This window comes from Periplaneta americana, chromosome 1 (assembly GCF_040183065.1).
Source record: "Periplaneta americana isolate PAMFEO1 chromosome 1, P.americana_PAMFEO1_priV1, whole genome shotgun sequence".
Lineage (NCBI taxonomy): Eukaryota > Metazoa > Arthropoda > Insecta > Blattodea > Blattidae > Periplaneta > Periplaneta americana.
Genome location: NC_091117.1, coordinates 114,742,106 through 114,756,111, shown reverse-complemented (window position 1 = coordinate 114,756,111; position 14,006 = coordinate 114,742,106).

Here is a 14,006-nt window from a genome sequence, read left to right as displayed (position 1 = left end):
TTAGTTATTGGTCAAGCCAGCGATCATGCAGTAGCGGTCGTAATTTCCCGACGTCCAGGAAGAAGTTCAGAAAATGGCATCATCTTTGAACGGCACCAGAGTTCGCCCTACTATCTACTGTAAGTAAAATCATCAGTTCAATCTTTAGACCTTACATTTAACTAGTTCACTTTGGTACTTTAAAATTAACAGAAATTCTCATACTTTCTACATCATTCAATCTCAATATTCAATATTCTATCTGTAGTAAATTGATATTTTATTAATAAACTTAGTATTAGTGAATTTCTACAATTGTGATTATTTCGAAAGCCTGAGATCACATTCTAAGTAGAAATCCCTCCTATCCATAAGCAAGTACAGTTTATAAATCATATTAGAGAGTTAGGAAGTATAACGCAGTGTCTGATTCGTTTGTGTTATCTTGATAGAGATTATAACTCGCGATTATCTCAAAGATAAGCCATCCGCCCTTGTCGTGGCAAGTGACACGACAAAATACTGATGTCAGATATGATAGAGCTCAACAATAAATTTTGGTGTCAGATGTAGCATAACAAAAAATTGGTGTCAGAAATGGGCACCACAATTCCAATATAAGGAGGCTAGACAATAAGTCTAAGGCTGCGGTGCTTGCCGCGGGTTCTCCTCCGAAGGAAAAAAAAAAAAAAAAGGCACGAACGACTGAATTAGACTTACCCAATAATTTCACACAGTTCGTTACATAGTATTTATACTTTTCATTTTTATTTTAATTTGTAAAGACAATGGCTAATGGAAGGAGTTCATAATTGTATCTATCTTTAAGAAGAGGGACAAGACTAACTGTAATAACTTTCGAGGGATATCACTTTTCTAGACGTCGTATAAAATGTTGTCCAATATTCTTTTGAGGAGATTAACTCCATATGTAGAAGAAATTATTGGGGATCATCAGTGTGATTTTAGGTGTAATAGATCGACTATTTATCAGATTTTTTGTATTTGACAGATATTGTAGAAAAATGGGAGTATAAGGGTACAGTGCATCAGTTATTCATAGATTTCAAAAAGGCATATGACTTGGTTAAGAGAGAAGTTTTATATGATATTCTTATTGAATTTGGTATTCCGAAGAAATTAGTTCGATTAATTAAAAAGTGTCCCAATGAAACGTACAGCAGAGTCCGTATAGGTGAGTTTCTGTCAGATGCTTTTCCAATTCATTGCGGGCTAAAGCAAGGAGATGCATTATCACCTTTACTTTTTAACTTTGCTCTAGAGTATGCCATTAGGAAAGTCCAGGATAACAGAGAGGATTTGGAATTGAATGGCTTACATCAGTTCCTTGTCAATGTGGATGACCTGAATATGTTAGGAGAAAATCCACAAACGATTAGGGAAAACACGGGAGCTTTCCTTGAAGCAAGTAAGGAGATGGGTTTGGAAGTAAACCCAGAAAAAAGAAGCAAAGTATATGATTATGTCTGATAATAACATAGTATACGAAATAGAAATTTTAAAATTGAAAATTTAGCCTTTGACAAGGTGGAAAAATTCAAATATCTTGGAGTAACAGTAACAAAATGTAAATAATACTCGGGAGAAAATTAAATGCAGAATGAATATGGGAATGCCTCTTATTATTCCGTTGGGAAGCTTTTGTCATCCAGTCTTCTCTGAAAAAGAAGTTGATTTACAAAACAGTTTATTACCCGTTGTTCTGTATGGCTGTGAAACCTCACTTTGAGAGAGGAACAGAGGTTAAGGGTGTTTGAGAATAAGGTTCGTAGGATAATATTTGGGGCTAAAGGGATGAAGTTACAGGAAAATGGAGAAAGTTACACATCGCAAAACTTCACGCATTGTATTCTTCACTTGACATAATTAAGAACATTAAATTTAGATGTTTGAGATGGGTAGGGCATGTAGCACGTAGGAGTGAACCCAGAAATGCATATAGAATGTTAGTTGGGAGATCGGAAAAAAAATACCTTTGGGGAGGCCGAGACGTAGATGGAAGAATAAAATAAAAATGGATTTGAGGAAGTTGGGATATGATGATGCAGACTGGATAATCTTGCTCAGGATAGGGACCGATGGCTGGCTTACCTAAGGGCGGCAATGAACCTCCGGATTCCTTAAAAGCCCTAAGTACGTAAGTAAGTAAAGAGAATGAAGCTATTTGACTGATTAAAAATTGTTGAACATGTCGATACTTTTAAGCAAATGGTTCATTCGATGACTATTATTTGGCAGAATCTGTTATAATAGTCTCCCTCCCATGCGCAAAACATAGAGCTTATCATTTAAAAAGAAATTAATGTTCCTGCCTGTACTTGACAAGATGTATCAAAGAACTTATATCATAGTAGAATTTTGTAATAAACTGGAATTCATATAAAATCATATAAAATAAACGATGACCATAAAGCAACGAATAGGGAGATTGTACAGTGCTAGGGATGGAAATTTTTGAAAAAAAAAAATAAACCTCTGTGATAGGATATTTGTTTCTGAACATGTGTGCAAATTTTATGAATATTTTCCAACTTTTAGCCGAGTTATAGACATTTATGCTAGATCTTGTGCTTCACCATTAGTTGTAGTTGGCGTGGTACTAGTTGTCGAAGTCAGTGATGTCAGAAATGCATGGTTATCAGTAGCGGCTTTTCAGGTGCAGTAGGTAAAGATGTACTTCACCTAAATTTTAGCCTATATTACTTTTTGTTATTATTTTTTTTTATTTAACATTCTTGAAATGGATACCTATCTTTCGAACTCTCTAGTCCCTAACGTATTGTGGCAGTCTGTAGCTTTGAGTTGTGATGGGGATGACGAAAGTGAAAGCGTTTGACATCTTGAGGGTAGAGGTTTGTCTCGTAAGGGTAAGTGCGAGTGTTAATGAAGGAAATTTCGGAGAATTGTTTGCATCAACACGTTCGGTTACCATGGCAACCAACGTGAACAAAACACCTGACCACGTCGTTCATACTGAGAAAGTGAACAACGTTGTATCAGAAAAGAAATATTTTCACTAGGCTGAATACCAGTTTACAAGAAATCTTTGTCTGGGTCTTGCCGTTGTCGTTCACAACTTATTCTTATAATGAGTTCAATGTCAGTGCAAGGTGGTTGGTTTTTTCGTGGTGAGTTAGTGAAATGTGTTAATGTATACGGTAAACAATATTGTTTGTAATTTATTACAGACATCTTTTTCTAGATGGAAAGATGAAGAAAACAAGGATATTTTAAATTGTGGCAGGTCTACTGATATTCTTGACATTTCAGTTAAAAGGGACAATAAAAAGGGACAATAAAAAAACTTGGAAATCGTATAATATTAAATTTTAAAATTCTTGGTTTGTTGACTTCTTGGTTATGCATTAGCCGAAGTTTGCAATCGTTGTTCTGTTGGTCATGTTTATTGTTTAGTAATAAAAACAACGTGTGGAATAAAGAAGGCTTTACTGGCTTCATAAATATTACTCGATCTCTCCATAAGCATACCAATTCGGGAGAACATTTGAAATGCAAATTGCATCTTAACGCATTCGTGAAAAATAGGAATACTATAGCTGACGCCCTTCAAGAGAATAGGAGACTTACAAATGAACGGTTTAATGAGAATGTACGGTTAAATAGGCTTTTCTTAGAAGTAATAATTGATGCAACACTGTATTTGTGTAAACAGGAACTTCCGTCCTTCAAAAGAATTTCAAGAATTATGTGAGAGAAGTAAGAGGAGGAAAATAGAGGATTTGAGGAAGAATGTGGGTGCTAAGGAGCTTTCATATCCCACAGTGATGAATTTGAGGGCTAGAGGTGACGACAATTCAGCAAAACTATTTAAAGAAATTACCACAACGACACCTACCAGCGGTAAACAAATTCGTGAATCATGGCTGAAGAAAAGAAAACAAGGTACGAAACTGTCAGAAGAAGCGTTATCAATGATAGTAAGTACAAATTTATCGAAACGTCAATACATGTCTATTATAAAAATGGCAATTAAACACAATCATGACTTGTATCCGAGCTATTATGCAGTTCTGAATGCAAAAGACGCAACTTATCCGAACACTATAAGTGCTAGTGAGAGTGCATGTGAAGTGAAAGTTCAGGATTTATTGGACCACACGTACTTCTAGCAGAATTTTGACATTTATATCTGACAGCGAGCATCCTGGTTTTCCCCACTCGCTTCTGCTCTCCCCTCTGTAATGACTAGTGGCTGGGCTATCTTAGCTCTTTTCTGAAAACATTAATTTCTGTTAGGAATTGCACGTCTACGTAATATTGTGTAACTGTTTAAAATAACTTAAATAAAAGGGCCTCGTCAAGTAATTAACTGTTATGTGAGTTCCCCCCTTTCTACAACCCTGCGACAAAACCAATTGGACGGATAGTAGATAGCATGTATGAGTAATTTTATCTTTTCGGATTGGGCAGAAGTGAAGATTGAATTTACATTCTTCTATATTGTCCATCCATAAACCACAAAAGAAGTAAATTAAAATCATCGGTACCAGTTGCAGAAGACACAGTCCTGCAGTATATATTGACTACACCCCAACTCTGGCTACTAGCAACAGAAATCTACAATGAACGATCAAATATACACCTCATTTCTCATGAAAACAAAAACTGAAAAGACTACAGTGGACTATAGTGGACTTTATGTTGTCAGCAAACAGCTGGATACATTAAGAAGATAAATTGATTGATTGATTTATTGGTGTTTGAATTGCGACCTTCAAACAGTTCTGTATTTCAACTTGTCTGCCATTTACAATAATGAAACTACTCAGTGCATTCAAGGCACACTTCTCAGATGCAAATGCTCAACACCTTAGTAAGTATCAAAATGCATACTTTATTTCTGCTTAGCCATAAACTCCATAACAAAATGTATAAAAATGTAGATATTCTAATATAATTTAGCACAATAATATAATGGAATTTACAAGTGTGCAAGTTCATACAAGTTATATTACCAGTAGTAATAAATGGTACGTAACATTTTGGATACCCCTACAAAACTACGAACATATTAACGGATTCTTTATGTTACTAAATGTAAGAATGTACTCACCCACAAAAATACAATCCTTAATTGAATTTCGACTATAACTTATACAGATTATATATAATTTTAAACTTGTGGATTACATAACTTATGTAACTTTTAAACCCTTATATTAGGGGTTGCTGATGAAATCTTGTACATAAAATGACTATAATTATTGCATTTATCGAGTTTTGCAATAAAATAACAGCAGTGTGATAAAAATATCTAATTTGGCCCTTATTAATGAACGCATAATTATCTCACCCCTCAAGAGGGGTAGTTATTCATTTCCAAATGGCATTAAAATTTGCACACGTTAGATACATGTTATTAGTAATAAGTAGGGCAAGGCAATTAATGATTTTGCATCTTTTTCTTATGAAGGTTTAAACATTGCTAGCATATATGGAAATGTATGACATTAAAAACCGGGTTAAATAAAAGCAATTCGCTAGGGCATTTTTTTGCATTTTCTTAACTTCTTAACGGATATGTCATTTTTTAGCAATTTTTAGGACATTTTGAGCATTTTTTACACTTTTCAGGAAGGCTGTGACATTATTTGTATTTGATTTGAGATTTTTATTATAATTCAGTATTTTCCTTGACAATACAATTTCTTGGAATTAAGTAGATATTTGCTAGCTTCTACCCCTATTTTTCAAGGTATGTGCATAATGAACTTGCCCACTTCTAGGAATTTTATTCAAATTCTTAGAGTGTATGCTAGCTTGTACCCCTATTTTTCAAGGCATAATGAACTTGCCCACTTCTAGGAATTTACCCACACTCCCACAGAGATTCGTTTCTCCAGGTAAACTGGCATTGTTATGCTGTTAATTGAGGTGGTCAGTTGTTTCTAGTCGTCTGTGTGAACAGGTCAAGAGCAAAATGCCTAAAGTAAAGGAAAGTGCTAGTGTTAAATTAAAGGCATTTGTTTCAAAATATGAAGAAAATATTTTTTCAACGGACGGTCATGTTTTATTCTGCAAGATCTGCGATGTGAGAGTGGCTGCTGAAAAAAAGTTTACGATAGAACAACACATGTTACGGGAGAAACATAAACGTGGCCTGCAGAGACTTGAAAATAAATCCAGTGTAAACTTACAGCAAATGCTTCTGGGGGATACGTGTTCAACGTTTTTGCCATTTTGTGAGAAACTATGTGAAGCTTTTCTATCGGCTGATATTTCACTTCACAAACTGAATCATCCTAAGATGCGAACTTTCTTAGAAGAGGAGACCGGAAAATTAATTCCAGATCCCAGAACATTGAGAAGAACATACATAGCTCGGTGCTATGACAAAACTTTGAAAAAAATAAGAGAAATGATTGGACAAAGAAATGTATTCATATCCATTGACGAGACAACAGACTCTATGGGCCGTTATGTACCTAATGTTATTGTTGGAGTTTTAGAAGCACACAGCCCTGGAGAACAATTTCTACTACATTGTGAGCAGCTGGACAAAGTCAACTACTCAACGATCAGCTTAGAATTTGACCATGCATTGAGAATACTTTGGCCTGATGGGATTCGAAATTCCAATGTATTTCTTTTTATAACAGCTGCAGCACCCTACATGATGAAAGCAGCTGCTTCTTTAAGTGCACTGTACCCAAAAATGGTATATGTGACGTGTTTAGCGCATGCATTACACCGGGTCGCGGAAGAAGTACGTGCAAATTTTCCTGAAGTGGATAAATTAATTGGATGCGTGAAGAAAGTATTCTTGAAAGCCCCCTCTCGAATTTCAGCATTCAAAACAGAAGCTCCAGAAATCCAATTGCCATTTTCACCTGTTTTGACTAGATGGGGAACATGGCTCCAAGCTTGCAGTTATTATTGCAAGAATTTCGATGTGGTGAAGAAAGTGGTTGATTCTTTTGATAATGGTGAGTCAGTGTCAATAAAAAAGGCGCAAGAACTGTTAGCTGATAAAGAAATTGCTGGTAAACTTTCTTACATAAATACTAATTTTGGATTCCTTCCTGATATCATAACTGCACTGGAAACATCCCAAGTGACATTAGTGGAACAGCTACAAATAGTGGATAAAGTGGTGAATGATTTGAGCCGTGCATGTGGTAAAGTGGGTGATGCCGTGTCAGTGAAAATGAAAAACTGTGTTCAATTGGCAGAGCTTTGTCTGGTGAAAATTTTTCTCTTCCTGACTATGAGTTAAATCCAGGAGATATTGCTTGCTTTCAGTTTGCTCCAATTGTTTCCGTTGAAGTAGAGAGAAGCTTTTCCATTTATAAGTCGGTACTAGCAGACAATAGACAATCATTTTTGTTTGAAAATCTCCGCCAAGTTTTGATTGTTAACTGCAATTCAAAATTGTTGTAAAAGTGCACTTGAAATGAATTTTCTGCAATACAAGGTACTGTAACATGTATTTTTTAAAATTTTATGTAGTTCAGTAATCAAGTGAGTACTTAACGTAATTAAAAGCATTTTCATTGGCAATGCTTTACTTTTTATTGGTCATTTTTTAGGTCATAAATGCATTTTTTATTTTGCATTTTTTACCAATTTATAGATCATTAAATGCCTTGCCCTAGTAATAAGTGTACCAAATTTCAAGTTAATATGGCCACTAGAAAAGAAGTTATTACTTTTGTCCGGGTTTTAAGCGATTCGGACCACTGTGCGTTGTTTCACTCACTATAGTTACTTTATTAACTAACTTCTACATGGAATAGAAAACCAGAGTACAAACAGTTTAATAGGATGGTCATAGATGGCAGGGGTGATTTCAATCTGCCACAAGTGCTATCCACTGCTAAGCTCCAGCGTCTGAAAAATGAATTGTGTCTTCTTTATGCAGATAAAATTACAGAGATTTCATTGCAAAAGAAAAACTGCACTCTCTCCAAGAAAATCAAGACGTATTCGAGGAATCTTACACGTTATTTTCTCTTGGTATGACGATTCCCTCGACTAGTACATCGGTGGAAAGAAGTTTTTCCTGCCTGCAAAGAATAAAATCTCCTGCAAGGAACACGACATCACAGAGTCGACTTTCGTCTTTGTCGAACATTGCAATCCAAAAGGAACTCCTAGCTCAACTTACTGAACGTCACCCTTTTACAGTGACATTATCGACAGTTTTGCTGCCCTAAAGGATAGAGGGATTGACTTGATCTACAAAAAATTGATGAGTTATGTATGATTGACTTACTGATTCACTATATTTCATTTTTAAAGAAAGTAGTTATTTTTTTTTCATACCTGTAAGTACTTCTTCACTTACTATTCGAGGCACGAGCCGCCACTGGTTATTTAGTTAAATTTTACTGAATATCATAACTAATGGACTTAAAATGATCAGTTTTTTCCAAAGTTCTAGAAGCCATAGACAGAAAATAGACATGATCTTGCAGACAAGTGGCTGTTGCTAAGTGAGTTCATTAAGTATTTGGTATTTCTTGACAGTGTACAAAAATAGATAAAAAGGGAGGTCTAGGAAGGGAAATCTCACCCGAGCCCCTACCACGCCGTAGCGGAGAAGTGAGAAATATGTTCCCAAATTGAAGCAGCAGAAATCCGCCATTTGTTGGTAGACAACGCGCGAGATTTCGAAACCGCTATTTGAATACTTGTATTGCGTATCGTAAAGCTAAATGTTTTTCTGTAAAGGAACAATACTTCCTTTCCGAGATACCTTTAATACCGTGTTTCTGCTGTCAGCAGAGTTGCTAGGTTTTCTGCGAGGGAAATCGGGATATCAGAAGCTAACCTAAAACATTAGTCTTATCAACACTTTACCATAAAATGTATAGCAGTTTTCTGCAAATTAGTGTTTGCGTGCTTTTTAGTGCAATAGGCCTATTCGCCTCCGTGATAAACACTAAAGTATAAAGGACACACAGTACAGTGAACACTATATTTTTTTCTTTTATTAATCACGAATATGTTTTAACCATTTGCTACTAAATTAACTTTGCAACCGGTATTGCAACAGTTTCACTATCTGACGATGAATCCATGTTTAAACACAGTTCACTAAATTTTTTAACACAGCAATTGTATGCGTCTGTTGTTAGTGTAAGATAAGATATTAAAACGCTATCTTTTTTGCCATTCAACGCACTCAAAGTACACAATATTTAATAATTGTGACAGCAGCGACCAGGGATCGAAACGGATTAATCAACAATGCGGTAGAACTAGGAGAAGTAGGTATTATTTTGCGAGTTTAGTTGCCTTACGACAATCAGCTGGGCTACCTCACAGACTTACTAAATATCCGTGTTACTTCTATGTTTACAATGTTACCATTTGAATAAATATATAGGCCTAAATAAAAATATCGAATAATAGGAAATACCGACATAATTTGTTTAAATAATAAACTGTAAAATCGGGATTTTTGTCAATCCCGACTCGCTTTAATCGGGACTCAACCAGGAAATTGGGAGAATCCCGCCTAAATTGGGATACCCGGAAACCCTGGCTGTCAGACTTGTATCATTTTCGTAGGAACTCTGAATGTGAATATTCATAACCACGATTAATAAAAGAATTAATGTCAACTTTTTAATTCAATCTATAGGTTGAATTGCTGCATGAAGTCAAAAAGCATTAATATTGTTATTATTATTATAATTATTATTATTATTATTATTATTATTATTAGTAGTAGTAGTAGTAGTAGTAGTAGTAGTAGTAGTAGCAGCAGCAGTAGTAGCATAAGAAAATGTTTCATTAATTCGTAACTAAGATAAGAACTACTTTCAATCAGTTATATTAAAAAGAAATTATAACTTATGCAGTTTCTGTAGCTTTAAATTCGGTGAATAATTATTCATATATGCACTGAAAAAAGAACTGTTTGAAGAAAATGAATGATATGGAGTGGATGAAGAACAATAACAATGTATATGGTAATAGCATAGTTTGAAAGGTAAAAACTATCTTCGAAAGGAGTTGAACGCACTGAGTGATTCGTTGTAGGGTAGAAAATCTCTTTGCGGATTGCACCTATCCACTTTCGGTTAAGAAAATCTTTACTCAGAGGAATCTTGAAGCATAAAGAGTCACATGACAAGTACAATAATTTGTCTTCTATAACATAATATGGAGAAAAAATCGTCTTAGAAATGAAGGATTAACTAATCAGTGAAACATAACATTCCTTCCTACTTTATCTTTACATCCGTGTGCATTGCTGCAATTAAAAGCAGCACACGAAAGAACTGTGCTTATTCAGCTCTAACAAACAAATGGCCGCCCGCCGGCTGTTCAATTTGGGAGCCACTAGCGCCAGTGAGCGGTCTAGTGGTTATTTAGTAAGTCTATGATCTCACCCTATACGCTATGAAATGTCATGGTGGACAGCGCAAGACTACTACGTAAATCAAATTATGCATGTATGCATGGCAGCCATCACTACACTACCACAGTCTAATATATACAGTCGCGCAACTTCAACACTTTTTTTGCCAACATTCACGACACTAGCGCTCAAGCGGCAGCCAAGGCACTGGTCATAGGGTTGATACAGCCAGCAATTGCTTTAAAGGCATGCGGGATGTTATAATAACGTTTTAATCATACGTCGGAATAAAGGCAATGTGTGCAATGACGAAAATTGCAGTAACAACAAGTTTAAATCTCCGAATTTGTTGTTCTTCAGATTCCAAGAGAAAATCATAACTCAGTCATAACCTATCATCCACGCTGTAGGTAGTCTACGTATTGTGTTCTATAAAACATTTTTAGTTATCAGTTAACTATTTGTATGTCAGGAAGGAGAGTTTAAATAAAACAAATTAATACCTGTTACAGTATATTATTGTTTTGCAGAGATCATGTATAAATGTGTAACCATTCCGATTTTGGATAATGTATCTACAGTTTTTAAGGCAAGTAATTCCATAATTTTTGTATTCGTGTTTTTTTCTTTATATTTTTCAAAAGTTGAATATTATATTGCATTCAAGTAGGGATTATGGTGTTAATTTTTTCAAGAATTCATGGCGTATTATAATCCTTTTGCAAAATATTCACTTCTTGAATAAATCCAGACTGTATCGATAAATTTCTGATGTGTTGGTGTAGATTCATGTGGCAGACGTATTAAGTTCTCAAGAAATAAAAGAGCCTTATTAAATTTAATATAAAAAAGCAATCTTTTCTGTAATAATGTGCATGACTGTTATTGGTGTTGATTTTACATTACCAGTGATTATTTGAACCGTTCAGAGCAGAAGAGCAGAAGTGGTATAAGTCATAATTAGGTAATGAGGTTTGAAGTAAAAATTCTGTAAAATAAAGCGCAAAGTAGCAATTATTATATCCTTCGTGCTATTCACTGACTACTAATAGTTTAAATAAATTCATATTAACTGCTAATTTGCGCTGTATTTTACAGAATGTTTACTTTAACCCTCATTGCCCATTTTTGACTTACACCACTTCTGCTCTGAAAATAAAATTAGGCCTACATTTTCTGAGTTAATTGAAGTTACAATTTTTTTCAACAAAGTTGTGTATTCATTTGTTCTTACCTACGTCATAATAACAGTAAGTGCATGTAAATTACGTATTATATAGTTAGGGTAAGTTAAAATTAAGCTTATGTGTGAAAACTGGAAATGTAATGTAAAATGCGGTAAACTTTCCATAAAATTTTAAACCATAATATCAGCACTATTAGCGACTCAAAATAATAATAAAAAAATGGAAAAATAATGGATTCATAAATCAATGTCTGTCAAATTAAGGTTTAAATCTTCCCCTTTTCTATTTTTAAGTTTACCTCAGCGGCCGAGTTTACCCCAATTTGCGGTATGGAAAATAGTTAATTTCTCAGGGAATACGGAGAGGAGTTCACCACGCGATGTACCCTACGAGATATGCCCTACAATTTTGTCTCTTCTCACAGGAAATATAGAGTTCCAATGGTTTATAAATATATTTAGGAATGAATTGAATTATCCGTCCACGTACAAACAATTATATTATTTCAAACCATGATACGTGATCAGGGCCATGATTCAGTTCTAAGGAGCAGAAAGAATTACGTTTATTCCCAGCTTCTGACACTTGTAGATTAACTGCGTGTGAAATTCTTCTAGGATTCTAAAGTAGAATTAGTAAGAACCATATTCACTTTTTGTATAGCATAAAATATAAAATAAATTACGCAAAACCCGTTTTCTGATGTGTTATCATATGTCGTGTGCACACTTTTAACTTGCCTGCAGCTAGAGGGCTACTGTCGCGCCAGCTGTCAAATGTTGGCATATTTTATACGTATGAGTTGCGTGACTGTATCTATTAGACTGTGACACTACTTAGGCCTATAGATTAGAGAAAGGCTGCTATCATATATTTGAAAAGCCAATAAGTTGTAACTGTATTAAATCGTGGACGTAGTTTATAGACAGAACACCAAAGTCGCATTGATACGATGCGTCCAGCTCTGAAAACCCATACAGCAAAGGAACTGTTGACTAAACAGATTATTACCTGGGTTCTATCCTCGTAATAAATTTAATTCCTTGGAGCACGTATAAGTAGGACAGAACTGCAAGAAAATCGTCAAATTAGAATATATAATGATCCAATAAAACGAAGTATAATTCAATACTTTGAACCCAGTGAGTGCATTATATGCTGAGTTTGGGTTCCGTACATTATAATGGGCCCACATAAATAACTGTAGACCTATAAATGAATCACAGGGAAAATGTGAAAATTAGCACACTTAACGAAAATATCAAAGTAAAATTCGAGAGTTTGAATGCAATAAGAGCATTATTTCTGCGTTCGAATCTTGTACACTTATAAGTCAAAAGTATGTGTATGAAGGAAAGGCAGAAAAAAAAAATTCTTTATTATTTGCAAACATAACGTTCATAGACTAAACAGTAACACGCCTAAGTTTGTACTCAGTCAGGACATTATATTCTGAGTTCAATCCTTGTAGTATAGTGTAAACGTATGAATTGCCTAAGAAATTGAAGAATGTTTAATATTACAATCTCTCATACCGGAATACTAATAGGCCATAGTTTGAACCAGTTAGGATTTATTTATTTCCCAAGTCTCACACTTCTAAAAAAAATTGCAGAACATGTAAACAGAAGTCAAACGCGGAGAAACACAAAGGCCACAGTGTGGACCCAGTGTGAGAGGACAGACAGAAGACTAGAGGACAGACAGTGAACTGAGGGAACAGAGAGTGGACTGACAGGACAGAGGAAACTGAGAGGACAGAGTAGACTGAAAGTGGAAAGAGAGTAGAGAGTGGGCTGAGGGGACAGAGAGTGAATTGAGAGCAGAGTGAGTGGACTGCCGGGACAAAGAGTATGAACTGAGTGTACATAGAGTGGACAGATATTGGGCTAAAGGACACATAGTGGACAAAGTACAGAGAATGGACTGATTACAGAGATTGGTCTGAGAGGACAGGAAGTGGACTGAAAGGAAAGAGTGAACTGAGAAGACAGAGAGTCGACTGAGAGTACACATAGTGGAATGAGAGGACAGAATAGACTGAGAGGACAGAGATTTGTCTTACAGGAGAGAGACAGGACTGGGATTACACACAGTGAACTGAGAAAACAAAGAGATTTGACAGAGAACACAAAGAGTGGGCTCAGTTTACACAGAGTAGACTGAAAAGGCAGAGACTTGATTGAAAGAACACAGAGTAGACTGCAAGGATATACAGTGGACTGAGACTGTACAGAGAGTGGACTGACAGAACAGAGAGTAGACTGAGAGGACAGACATTGGACAGAGAGGGCAGAGAGTGGACTGAGCCGACAAATAGTGGACTGAGAGCACATAGAGTGGCCTGAAAAGACAGAGTGTGGATTGAGAGGACAGAGACTGGACAGGTAGGACAGAGATTGGGCTGAGAGCACATAGAGTCGACTGAGAAGACAGAGAGTGGACAGCGAGCACATAGAGTGGAATGAAAAGACAGAGAGTGGATT